Raw genomic sequence first — 13494 nt, forward strand, 5'->3', positions numbered from 1 at the left:
CAATAGAAGTGCTATTTGTTAATAATAATAATAATAATAATGATGGCATTTGTTAAGCACTTACTATGTGCAGAGCACTGTTCTAAGTGCTAGTGGGGGATACAAGGTGATCAAGTTGTCCCACTTGGGGCTCACAGTCTTAATCCCCATTTTACAGATGAGGGAACTGAGGCTCAGAGAAGTTAAGTGACTCTCCCAAGGTCACACAGCAGACATGTGGTGGAGCTGGGATTCGAACCCATGACCTCTGACTACAAAGCCCGGGCTCTTTCCACTGAGCCATGCTGCTTCTCTGAGTTAAGTTCTTACTGTTCTAAGCACTGGGGTGGATACCAGATAATCTGGTTGGACATAGTATCTATCCCACATGGGGCTCACAGTCTAAGTAGGAGTAGTCTTGAATCCTCAATTTCCAGATGAGGAAACTGAGGCACAGAGAAATTAAGTGACTCCAAGGTCTCATAGAAGGCAAATGGAAGAGCCGGGATGGGAACCCATCCTCCCCTCTTGCCCTTTCCCGGCTCCCCCAATCTTGGGTCCTTTGGCCTTCCCCAGTCCCACCTATAGGGCTGGGCTCCACCCCATCTTCCAGCTGGATCTCTGGACTTCAGTCTCACCTATCTCACCCCTGACTCCTTATCCACAACTCCCTCTGGCCTGAAACTCCCTCCCCCTTCATATCTAACAGTCCACCATCTCTCTACCTTCAAAAGCCCCCTAAAATCACATCTCTTCCAGAGGTCTTCCCAGACTAAGCCCTTTATCTCCCTTCCGCGTCGACTGGAAACTTGGCTGTATACCAAGTTCAGTATTTTGATACTCACTTCAAACCCACAACACTTCTATAAATGCCCTTATACTCTATTATTTCCCTATCCTTATTCTATTTCAATGTCTGTCTCCCCCAGTAGATTGTAAACTCCTTGTGGCAGGGAATGCGTTTACCAATTCTGTTGTTTCCCTCTCCCAAGCACTCAGTACAGTGCTCTGCACAAAGAAAATGCTCAATAAATAACATTGATTGATTGATCCAGGGTTTGTCTGGGATCTGGAACTGCAGGCAGTTCTGAGCCCAGCATAAATGAGAAAACAGATCCTGGAGGAATGGAAGAAAGGGACTTAGCTGTAGAAGGCCCTTGGAGGCCTAGTAGGTAGAACATGGGCCTGCAAGTTAGAATGACCTGGGTTCTAATCTCGCCTCCACCACTTGTCTGTTGTGAGATCCTGGGGGAGTCACTTCACTTCCGTACCTCAATTACCTCATCTGTAAAATGGGGATTACTACAATGAACCCCATACGGGACATGGACTGTGTCCAACCCGATTAACTGGTATCTACCCCAGCACTTAGGACAGTGTCTGGCACATAGTAACTGCTTAACAAATACCATTTAAAAAAGTCAGCTGGAGAGGTGGGAGGGTTTAGTGAGGCAGGACTCAAAAGCTGGAGATGCAAGAGATTCGCCCTGGAGAATCAATGTGCTGGGTTTGAGCTCTCTGATGTCTCCCCAGACCCCCCTATTTGTCCCTCTGGGTGGGAGAGAGAGCAGACACCCTTCCCTTAAACTCTGGCTCTCCAGGGCTGCTCATGTGAAGAGAAGCCACGGCATTGAAAAACTCTAATCAGGATTTTTGCCAACTACCGCCCAGAGGAACTAAACCACTAGCTGAGCACTATTAAGTAAGTGCAGCCAAAGTTTACTACCAAAACAAAGTCAATGGATCTTTCTAACCTCAGAAGATGGAATTAGCTTATAGAAATTTACCACCAAAAGAGCACCCATTTATCCTAGTTTAGATGGACTAGTTCATTCAACTTAATTGGGTGTTCAGAGATCAGAGTTCTTCCCTCTAATGAATGAGAACTATTAAGTTGCTTAAAAACTCCCAGGTCTTGGAAATGGCCAATTAAAAAGTAATCAATCATGCTGAGGGCTGTACTGAGTGCTGGGGTAGATCCAATTGTCCTTGTCCTATATAGGGCTCATGGTCTTAGAGGGAAAACTCTATTTTCATCCCCATTTTACAGATAAGAAAACCGAGGCAAAAAGAAGTAAAATGACTTCTCTAGATTCGCATAGCCTGTGAATGGCAGATTTAAGATTAGAACTCAGGTCTCCTGATGCCCAGGCCTGTAATCTTTCCACTGGGCCAATATTGCTGATATTTATGGAGAAGCAGCATGGCTTAGTGGAAAGAGCACAGGCTTGGGAGTCAGAGGTTGTGGATTCTAATTCTGGCTCTGTTGTCTATCAGCTGTATGACTTTGAGAAAATCACTTAACTTCTCTGTGCCTCAGTTACCTCATCTGTAAAATGGTGATTAAGACTGTGAGCCCCACATGGGACAACCTCATTACCTTGTATCTACCCCAGTGCTTAGAACAGTGCTTGGCATATAATAAACACTTAACAAATACCATCATTGTTATTATTATCATTTATGACTAGGATCATGAAGGGTTCTGTTGATCATTATTATAACCACTACTAAAAATAGTTGTATAGTACAAGATAATCAGATTGGACACTTATCTTGGTCCCAGGTGGCTCAGAGGTTCACGTTCATGACTGGGCTCATCAGAGCTTTTGATTTATATATTTTTTTATTACTAATAGTGGTATTTGTTCAGCACTTACTACGGGCTAAACCCTGTGGAAAATTCTGGAGTAAGTGCCAGATAATCTGATCATATACTTTGGTGGATCAGAGGTTCATATTCATGACTGGATTCTCAGGGGTGTGGGTGTGGGTTTTTGTGGGGTTTTTTTTTTTGGTATTTGTAAAGTGTTTACAGTGCACCAGACACTGTATTAAGTGCTGAGATAGATACAAGCTAATCAGGTTGGACGCAGTCCCTATCCCACATGGGACTCACAGCTTTAATCCCTGTTTTGCAGATGAAGCATAGAGAATTGAAGTGACTTGTCCAAAGTCACTTAGCAGGCAAATGGTGGACCTGGATTAGAACCCAGGTCTTTTGACTCCCAGGCCTGTGCTATATCCACTTAAGCCATGCTGCTCCTTCAGTGGTTTACAGTGTTCTGCTCTCTGATCTCCGGGATGCTGGCTCCATTGCCTAGTGGCTAATTACTGTCAGCATTCAGGGGTGGAGACCTTCCAACTGCGTGCCAGGTGGGCAGTGGAGACAATTACCTCAGGAATTACGGCATTCTCTGTGCCTAGCCAGGTGGGTAGAGGACCATTACTCAAAGAAATATGGTATTCTCTGTCTCTAGCTAGGTGAGCAAGGCAGCTATTACTCCAGGAAATATGGTATTCTTTGTCCCTATCCAGGTAGGCAAAGGGGACCATTACTCTAGGAAATACGGCATTCTCTGTCTCTATCTGGGTGGGCAGTGGGGACTATTACTTCGGAAAATATGGCATTCTGTGTCTCAATCTAGGAGCTGCCAAGGCAGGGAAGAGCCCTCTAGGAAGCTGGGATTTTGAGTGTTTTCGAGGTTGCAGCTGAAGTACACCCTCTCACCCTCACCCCAGAACCTGGTGGCTGGAGTAGGAGAGTTGGGGGCCCATCCCTCTCCTCCCCTGCCTTGGTGCCAAACTCTCCCGAGGCCCAGTGGCCATTGGAATTCTCTTTTGGCAGAGCTCTGGGGTCAGAGGGTAAGGGATAAAAGCAGGTACCCATCACCAATCCCAAATTCAAGACCCAGTGAGGCCTGGCGAGTTTGGGGAGAATTCCACAATGCAAGGAGTACTAGGGGCCAAGAGGGAGAGTGCAGGGTTGGGGTAGAAATGGGGGCTGCCCTGATTCTACCTTCCCCCGGTCCTTTCACAATCAGACTTCCAAGGGGAAAAGGGCATCTCATCCCTCCCACTGCCAAGGGCTATGGCCCCTCCCATTTGCCCTTTTGTTCTCCAGGAACAGAAACTCCATATTGTTCCTCAAGCTCCATGCCAAGGTCCCAGGCCCATCCTGAAGTTCTTCACGTTATCATCTCACTCAAATCCCTCATGCTGCAGCTTCAACCATGCATCTCCTCTGATTCTTCATTGATTCGAAAATGGTTCCAAAGTGTACCTTTCTTCTCTAGAGTCCAGACTTTCATACGGGAGTCCTTCCATCCTTCTGAAGCACAGCCAAAATGCTTACCGTCCTCTCCCGAAAGCCGTCCAGGATTCATTTCATAGAACTGTTTTTTAAAAAAATGGTATTTAAGTGTTTACTATGTGCCAGGCACTGCACTAAGCGCTGGGATAGATACAAGCTAGAAGGCCTCCTGGAGGAGGTGAGCTCTCAGTAGGGCTTTGAAGGGAGGAAGAGAGCTAGCTTGGCGGATGTGCAGAGGGAGGGCATTCCAAGCCAGGGGGAGGACGTGGGCCAGGGGTCGACGACGGGACAGGCGAGAACGAGGCCCAGTGAGGAGGTTAGCGGCAGAGGAGCGGAGGGTGCGGTCTGGGCTGTAGAAGGAAAGGAGGGAGGTGAGGTAGGAGGGGGTGAGGTGATGGAGAGCCTTGAAGCCGAGAGTGAGGAGTTTTTGCCTGATGCATAGGTTGATTTGTAGCCACTGGAGATTTTTGAGGAGGGAAGAAACATGACCGACCGTTTCTGCACAAAGATGATCCGGGCAGCAGCATGAAGTATAGATTGAAGTGGGGAGAGACAGGAGTATGGGAGATCAGAGAGGAGGCTCATGCAGTAATCCAGTCGGGATAGGATGAGAGATTGAATGAGCAGGGTAGCGGTTTGGATGGAGAGGAAAGGGCGGATCTTGGCAATGTTGCGGAGGTGAGACTGGCAGGTCATGGAGAGGAAAGGGCGGGTCTTGGCAATGTTGTGGAGGTGAGACCAGCAGGTCTTGGTGACGAATTGGATTTGAGGGGTGAACGAGAGAGCGGAGTCGAGGATGACACCAAGGTTGTGGGCTTCTGAGACGGGAAGGATGGTAGTGCCTTCAACAGTGATGGGAAAGTCAGGGAGAGGGCAGGGTTTGGGAGAGAAGATAAGGAGTTCAGTCTTGGACATATTGAGATTTAGATGGCTGGCAGACATCCAGATGGAGATGTCTTGAAGGCAGCAGGAGATACAAGCCTGGAGGGAGGGAGAGAGAGCAGGGGCAGAGATATAGATTTGAGAGAGATGAGATAAATGAAGCACAGAGAAGCTTGGTGATTTGCCGAAGATCACACAGAGACAAGTGGCAGAGTTGGGATTAGAATCCAAGTCCTTCTGACTACTTGGGCCGTCCTCTGTATCCATGCTGCTGATCACAACAGCCCCTCCAGCATCATGTCTGAGTTTAGAGAGGGAGAGAAAGACAAGGGCAACCCACAAAAAGAATCCATGCCCTGTTCTACCACAGACCAGGGAAGGCAGCATGATGCTTATTCATTCATTCATTCATTCATTCATTCATTCATTCATTCATTCAGTTGTATTTATTGAGCACTTACTATGTGCAGAACACTGTACTAAGTGCTTGGAAAGTACAATTCAGCAATAGAGACAATCGCTGCTCACAACGGTTTTACAGTCTAGAAGGGGGGAAATGGACATCAAACCCAGTTAACAGGCATTAATATAAATAAATAGAATTATAGATACATACAAATATACACAAATGCTGTGGGGCTGAGGGGGTAGAGCAAAGGGAGCGAGTCGAGGCGATGGGGAGGAAAGGGGGAGCTGAGGAAAAGAGAGGCTTAGTCTAGGAAAGACTCTTGGAGGAGATGAGCCTTCAGTAGGGCTTTGAAGGGGGAAAGTGTGATTTGGTGGGTTTGAGGAGGGAGGGCATATAGTAGAAGCAACATGGCTTAGTGGATGGAGCACGGGCCTGCAGAAGATCATGGGTTCTAATCCTGGCATCATCACTTCTCTGTTGTGTGATCTTTGGCAAATCACTTCACTTCTCTGGACCTCACTTACCTCATCTGTAAAATGGGGATTGAGTCTGTGAGCCCCATATGGGACAGGAACTGTGTTTAACCCGCTTTGCTTGTATCCACCCCTGCATTTAGTACTGTGCCTGGCAATAGTCAACGCTTAAAAAATATCATCATTATAATTATTAAGGCCCCATGGGGGAAGGGCAGTCACGGTGTTAGCATTTGACTCAGTTTTTCAGGAATAAGACAGAGATCCACCTCCCTGGAGGCTGGGGGATGGATGAATTGACTTCTGGAGAAGCATTCCAGCTTGAGGGTTTTTGATCCGATAAGGCCGATTCCCAAGCTGGGGTTTCTCCAGACAGCACCCCTTCTCCCAAACCCAACCCTCTGGTGGATGGGGGTGGGGGGGCTTCGTCCATTCTCTGAGTCCTCATTACACTTGCTGAGCAGCAATCCTGCAAGGGTTGAGGAGGCTGCGGCAGCTTTCTGCTAATCCCCTATTAAGTATCTCATGCTCCTGACTGAGCAGGGGAGCGAGCCGGTTATGGTGGGGAGGTGGCGGCGGCTAGGGTGGGTGCTCCTGGGAAGGAATGCGGGAGCCCAGCGTGGCTTGAAATTCAGGGTTCAGATCCCTCCCCAGCCCCATGGGTCCCAAACCTGCTTCCAGGGTGGGAGGGGAGGACTGGCCCACACTGATTGTTTTCAGAGCTGAGGGGACTTGTAGTCCTAGCAAGGATTCTGGGACTTCCGTCATATGGGTTCTTGGCCGTGTGGGGAACGTGGTGGTGGGGCACTGTTGGTCCATAGCCTTAGTGGGCCTTTAGTCCGTGGACTGTGGTAAACACTTAATCCAGTGCTTTGCAAACAGCAAGCACGCAATAAATTTTGTTGATTAATTTGAGACTGCAGGAAGAGGAGAGGGGTGAAGAGCCATGTGACCTAGTTTTACAGATAAGGAGACCAAAGCCCAGAGAGGTTAAATGACCCGTCCAAGGTCCCACAGCAGGCAAGTGGCAGAGTCAGGATTAGAATTTAGCTTCCCTTTATGGTATTTGTTAAGCACTTACTATGTGCCAGGCACTGTACTAAGTACTTGGGTGGATACAAATAAATTGGTTTGGACACAGTCCCTGTCCCACGTGGGGCTCACAGTCTCAATCCTAATTTTACAGATGAGGTAACTGAGGCCCAAAGAAGTGAAGTGACTTGCTCAAGGTCACACAGCAGACAGGTTGCAGAGCCAGGATTAAAACCCATGACTTTCTGACTCCCAGGCAGTGCTCTAACCATTATGCCACACTGTATTACCTAATGTTCACTGGATGCTTGGCACTGTACTAAGTGCTGGGGTGTATACAAGCTAATCAGGTTGGACAGAGTTCCTGTCCCACATGGGCCTCACAGTCTTAATCTCCATTTTGCAGGTAGGGAACTGAGACACAGAGACATTTAATGATTCGTCCAAAGTCACACTGAAGACAAGGGGAAGCAGAGTGGCTCAGTGGAAAGAGCACGGGCTCTGGAGTCAGAAGTCAGGGGTTCAAATCCCAGCTCTGCCAATTGTCAGCTGTGTGACTTTGGGTAAGTCACTTAACTTCTCTGTGCCTCAGTTACCTCATCAGTAAAATGGGGATTAAGACTGTGAGCCCCCTGTGGGACAACCTGATCACCTTGTAACCTCCCCAGCGCTTAGAATAGTGCTTTGCACATAGTAAGCACTTAATAAATATTATTATTATTATTATTATTATTATTATTATTATTATTATTATGTGACAGTGTCAGGATTAGAACCCAGGTCCTTCTGACTCCCAGGCCTGTGCTCTATCCACTAGGCCACACCACTTCTCGTGGTTCTCACACTTCTCTCTGAGCTTCAGTTTCTACACCAGAAACGGGAGAGGAAAAATCCCTGCCCCTTTGTGCCCAAAAGGGAGCCTGGGAGGACAAATGAAATACTTCAGCATCAGCAACGCTAGCAGTCAGTATCAATTAATTAATCATTCAACCAATCATACTTATTGAGTGTTTACTAATGGCAAAGCCAGTACTAAGTACTTAAGAGAGCACAATACAAGAGTTGGTAGAGGCAGATCTTACATTCAGGGGTGGGGGCAGGGGAGAGGTGTCAAAATATATAAATAAATTATGGCTATGTACATAAGTGTTATGGGGCTGAGGTTAGGGTGAGTAAAGTGCAAGGGCCATGCAGAAAGGAGTGGGAGAAGAGGAAATGAGGATTTAATTGAGGAAGTCCTCCTGAAGGAGATGTGGTTTTGATAAGTAGAACAGCAGCTTAAGTTCCTCCTCTAGACTGCAAGCCTGTTATGGGCAGGGAATGTGTCTGCCAATTCTCTCAAGTGCTTAGTACAGTGCTCTGCACATAGTAAGTGCTCACTAAATCCCACTGATTGACTGACCACTGAGTCCCTGGTTGGCACAGCTCACTGTACTAGGAGCAGGGAAAGTGTCATGTAAGTCCTTTATGGGAAGTATATCTTGTAATAATAATGATAATAATACGTGTTAAGTGCTTACTATGTGCTGAGCACTGTTCTAAGCACTGAGTAGACGCAAGTTAATTAGGCTGGACGTAGTCTCTGTTCCACACAGAGCTCACACTCTTAATCCCCATTTTCCAGATGAGGTCACTAAGGCCTGGGGAAGTGAAGCGACTTACCCAAAGTCATACAGCAGACAATTGGTGGATCTGGGATTAGAACCCACATCCTCTGACTCCCAAGGCCGTGCTTTGGCCATTAGGCTGTGCTTACATTCTAGAGGGGGAGGCAGACATTAATATAAACAAGTAAAGATGGGTATGGACAGAAGTGAAGCAGCATGGCTCAGTGGAAAGAGCACGAGCTTTGGAGTCAGAGGTCATGGGTTCAAATCCTGGCTCCACCACTTGTCAGCTGTGTGACTTTGGGCAAGTCACTTAACTTCTCTGGACCTCAGTTACCTCATCTGTAAAATGGGGATTAAGACTGTGAGCCCCACGTGGGACAACCTGATCACCTTGTAAACTCCCCAGCACTTAGAACAGTGCTTTGCACATAGTAAGCACTTAAAAATGCCATTATTATTATTATTATTAAGTGCTACAGGGCTGAGGGAGGGCTGCAAAGAGTCCAAATCCAAGTGCTAGGGCCAGAGTCACTGTGGTCAGAAGACCCTCTGGAGGTCATCTTGTCCAACCCTCCTACCAGCAAGACTTAGACCTCCAATGTCCCTCTGGAGCCTGGAGGAGGCCTGTTCTCTATCGCTGATCCTAGAATTGTTGTCGACTTGCTATTGTTAGGACAACCAAATTGTTGTCCTAGCTGAATTACTGTTGACTTACTATTGTTGTTCTACCTGAACTGTTGTTCTAGCTGAATTGCTGTTGACTATTGTTGTTCTAGCTGAACTGTTCCCTTTGGAGTGTTGTTACTGTTGTTCTTGTTGAACTGTTGTTCCAGTTGAATTGTTGTTGTTCTAGCGGAAGTGTTATTATGTAGTTGTGCTAGCTAAATTGCTGTTCTAGTTGAATTGTTATTGTTGTGGTTGTTGAAATGTTATGGTTCCCTCTGAGTTATTGTTACGGAACTTAGCTTCCCCTATGAGTCTGTCTTTCTGGCTCAATTTAGATACCTTGACTCTGTATTTCACTTTTATTTTCCCAGAGTGCCTGCTTTCTTTCTTTCCTCCCTTCTTCATCTCCGGTGTTTACATAATAATCGTGGTCAATACAGTTCAATCAGACCAGCACAGTCCCTGGCCCACCCTGGGGCTCATTGTCTTTGGGGAGGGAGAGCAGGTGTTGAATTCCCATTTTTACAGATGAGGCACTGAGAAATCAAGTGACTTGCCCAAGATCGCATAGCAGGTAAGCTGCAGAGCTAGGATTAGAACCCAAGACTCCTGACGTCAAGTCCTTTGCTCTTTCTACGAGGTCATGCTGCTTCTCTAAACCACCCTGCTTCCTAAAATAATAATAGTAATGATAATGGTATTTTAAGTGCTTACTTTGTGTCACGCACTGTTCTAAGCGCTGGGGTAGATACAAGCTAATTTGGTTGGACACGGTCCCTGCCCCACACGAAGCTCACAGTCTTAATCTCCATTTTACAGATAAGAGAACTGAGGCATCGGGAAGTGAAGTGACTTGCCAAAAGTCACACAGCAGTCCCTCTCTAGACTGTAAGCTCGTTGTGGGCAGGGAATATGTCTGGTTATTGTTATATTGTGCTCTCTCTAGCACTTAATATGTTGCTTTACAATAATAATAATGATGGCATTTATTAAGCACTTACTATGTGCAAAGCACTGTTCTAAGCGCTGGGAAGTTTACAATCCCCATTTTACAGATGAGGGAACTGAGGCACAGAGAAGTTAAGTGACTTGCCCAAAGTCACACAGCTGACAATTGGCAGAGCCGGGGTTTGAACTCATGACTTCTGACTCCAAAGCCTGTGCTCTATCCACTGAGCCACGCTGCTTCTCTGCAGCTTCTCTGCTTTACTCACAGTAAGTGCTCAATAAAATCGAATTGAATGAATGAATGAAAGACAAGTGGTGGAGCCGGGATTAGAACCCAGGTCCATCTGACTCCCAAGCCCATGCTCTCTCCACTGGGCCACGCTGGTCTGTCCTGGGCATCTGGGCATGGATGCTGGCTCCGGATGCCCACTCTGGAAAAGGATGGGAGGTCTACCCATACAGAGATTCTGTCAGCCAAACAACAACAACAGCATCACCCTGGCAGCTGCAACAAAGCAGGCAGCAGATCCTGCTTGAAGAAGCATCCTTAGCCTCTCCCCGAGGCCCCGGTTCGGTCCGGGCATGGAGAGATGCCAGCCAAGTGCTCCATTTCTGCCAACATCAATCATTCGGTCAGTCCTATTTATTGAGCACTTACTGTGTGCAGAACACTGTATTAAGAGCTTGGGAGAATTTGATATAATGGTTCTCTATGCTGAAAAAGCCGCATGGCCTAGTGGCAAGAGCGGGGGTTTGGGAGTCAGAGGATGTGGATTCTAATCCTGGCTTCATCAGTTGTCTGTTGTGTGACCTTGGGCAAGTCTCCCCCTTCTAGACTGTGAGCCCGCTGTTGGGTAGGGACTGTCTCTATATGTTGCCAGCTTGTACTTCCCAAGCGCTTAGTACAGTGCTCTGCACACAGTAAGCACTCAATAAATACGATTGATTGATTGATTTCACTTCACTGTGACTCAGTTCCCTCATTTATAAAATGGGGATTAAGACTGAGAGCCCAATGTCGGACTGGGACTATGGAACAGCGCTTGACAAATAGCAAGCACTTAACAACTATTATTATTATTATTATTATTATCAGTAGTAGTAGTAGTGTTAACAGTGGGAGATGTGTTCCCTGCCCACAGGGACCTTACAGTCAAAGGACAGGTTGTTTGCTGCAGTGGCAAAGCACATCCTTTTAATTTGTCGTCAAGCGAAACTCAGGTTAGAAGATGACCCTGAAGATTGGGGAGACCTGAGCAGAGACGTGGACCCCCCAGTCTCCCTGTCCTGTGCCAGAGCTGAGCAGGCACACAGTGGGGCCTCGGGAGGCTGCATCTTCTCCTGACATTTAACACAACACTGGTTGTGGCTTTGTCTCATGCTCAGACCAGGGAAGGGGGGGGGAAAACACTTTCGCTTGTCACTAGGTTGCACCTGTAAATAACGCCACAGATAAAAGCAACCTCTCTGCTTTTTCAAACGGTGACAGGCCCTTCCCAGGGAAATTACCTTTGTGCTTCTTTAATAGAAGTAAAAGGTTTGGGTGGATTGCATTGTCTAATACAGAACCACTTTTCCCTCATTTGAGCCTGCTCCAGACAGGATAATGAACACTTTTTATCACTGTCCTAAACAAACAGTGGGAAGCTGAGCATTAGGGAATGTTCCCCATTCTGGGCACTTCTAGAAAACTGGGGGGATGGGGTAGGGTTTTTTTTCGGGGTGGGGGGAACTTCAGTGGATTTTCTGTTTCCACAGGGCTCTTAATTTGGTGAGGGAACCTGGGGAGGGATGCGTTATTTGGTGAAGTGACTAGGGTGGTTTTATTTGGTGAAGGCAACTAGAATGTTTTAATTTGGGAAAGGCTTTGCACACAACAATTATCACATAGTAAATGCTTAATAGACACCATCTTTTTTTAAAAAAAGGTCCACTTTAGCAGAGTTATTGCTCACCCCTTTTTTGCTGAAGGGCTTGACTCTACCCCTGAGGAAAACTGAGGCTGGATGGAGGCATAATGTTCTGCAAGAAGGGCCAGGGTTAGCATCAAGTTTCCAGGTGTGCCAACCACACTTTAGGGCTAGAGCGCTAATAATAATAATAGTATTTTTTAGGCACTTACTATGTTCCTGGTATTGAACTAAGCACTAGGGTAGTGACAAGATAATTGGGTTGGACACAGTCCCTATCCCACATGGGGCTCACAGTCTTAGTCCCCATTTTACAGACAAGGAAACTGTTGCACAGAGAAGTGAAGTGACTTACCCAAGGTCACCCAGTAGACAAATGGAAGAGCAAGATTAGATCCCAAGTCTTCTGAGTCCCAGGCTCATGCTCTTTCCACTAGGTCATTTGCTGCTTCTCAGAGACTCCCGCATCCACTACATGCTTCTGGACCCATCCACATCCAGCTTACTATTGAGGGAAGCCAAATGGCCTGTGGAAAGAGCCTGGGCCTGGGAGACCTAGGACCTGGGTTCTTGTCTGGGCTGCTGTGTGACCTCAGGGAGATCATTTTGCTTCCCTGGGCCTCAGTTTCCCCACCTGTAAAAATGGGAAGTCAGTACCTATTTCTCCCTTTCCCTGTGAGCCCTATGTGGGACCGAGACTGGGTCCAACCTGATTATCTGGTATCTCCCCTAGCACTTAGTACAGTGCTGGGCACCTAGTAAGCACTCCACAAATACAACCATTTTTTTTGCAAATGAAGGCACGTGCCTTGAGTCTGGGCTACCCTCCTGTGACCCCATCCCTGGAGGTCAGATGTTGGAGGTCAGAGGTCTTTTCTTGGTGGAGGTGCAGGTTGGGAAGGTGGCCCGAAATGGCAACGTGTTCGGAATGTGAGAAGAAATCATCCCGGCAGGGCAGTCAGCGGCGGGAGACAGAAGGGATTTAGTAAGGAGTGTGAGCTAAATGAAACTAAATGTCTGGTGATGCTGTGATCAATAAATAGAAAGTTCAACCTCCTCTGCCTCCTGCTGCTGGAAGCGTGTGCACCCCGGGCTGCTCTTTGTAGCCCATGTCCCTGTTGGAGCCCACCGCCCCTGGAAAAGACACCTGGAAAACCACCTCACCCACCATTGACAGGGATCACCCTTCTTCTCAGGGCGGGGGGGGGTGGGCGGGGGGAGAGGCCCACTTTGCTCTGGCCTGGCCCTCATGGTGGGGACCGCCCTACTCTGTTAGACACCAAGAAGCATTAACTTGAGACAGGTGGCCTAATCAATTAATCAATCAATCAATCATATTTAGTGAGCGCTTACTCTGTGTGGAGCACTGTACTAAGTGCTTTGGAGAGTACAATACAATAGAATCATAATAATGGTATTTGTTAAGTGCTCAGTATATGTGAAGCACTGTTCTAAGTTCTGGGGGGAACAAGGTGATCAGGTTGTCCCACGT

Source organism: Tachyglossus aculeatus, chromosome 11 (genome assembly GCF_015852505.1).
Source record: "Tachyglossus aculeatus isolate mTacAcu1 chromosome 11, mTacAcu1.pri, whole genome shotgun sequence".
In the NCBI taxonomy this organism is placed as follows: Eukaryota; Metazoa; Chordata; class Mammalia; order Monotremata; family Tachyglossidae; genus Tachyglossus; species Tachyglossus aculeatus.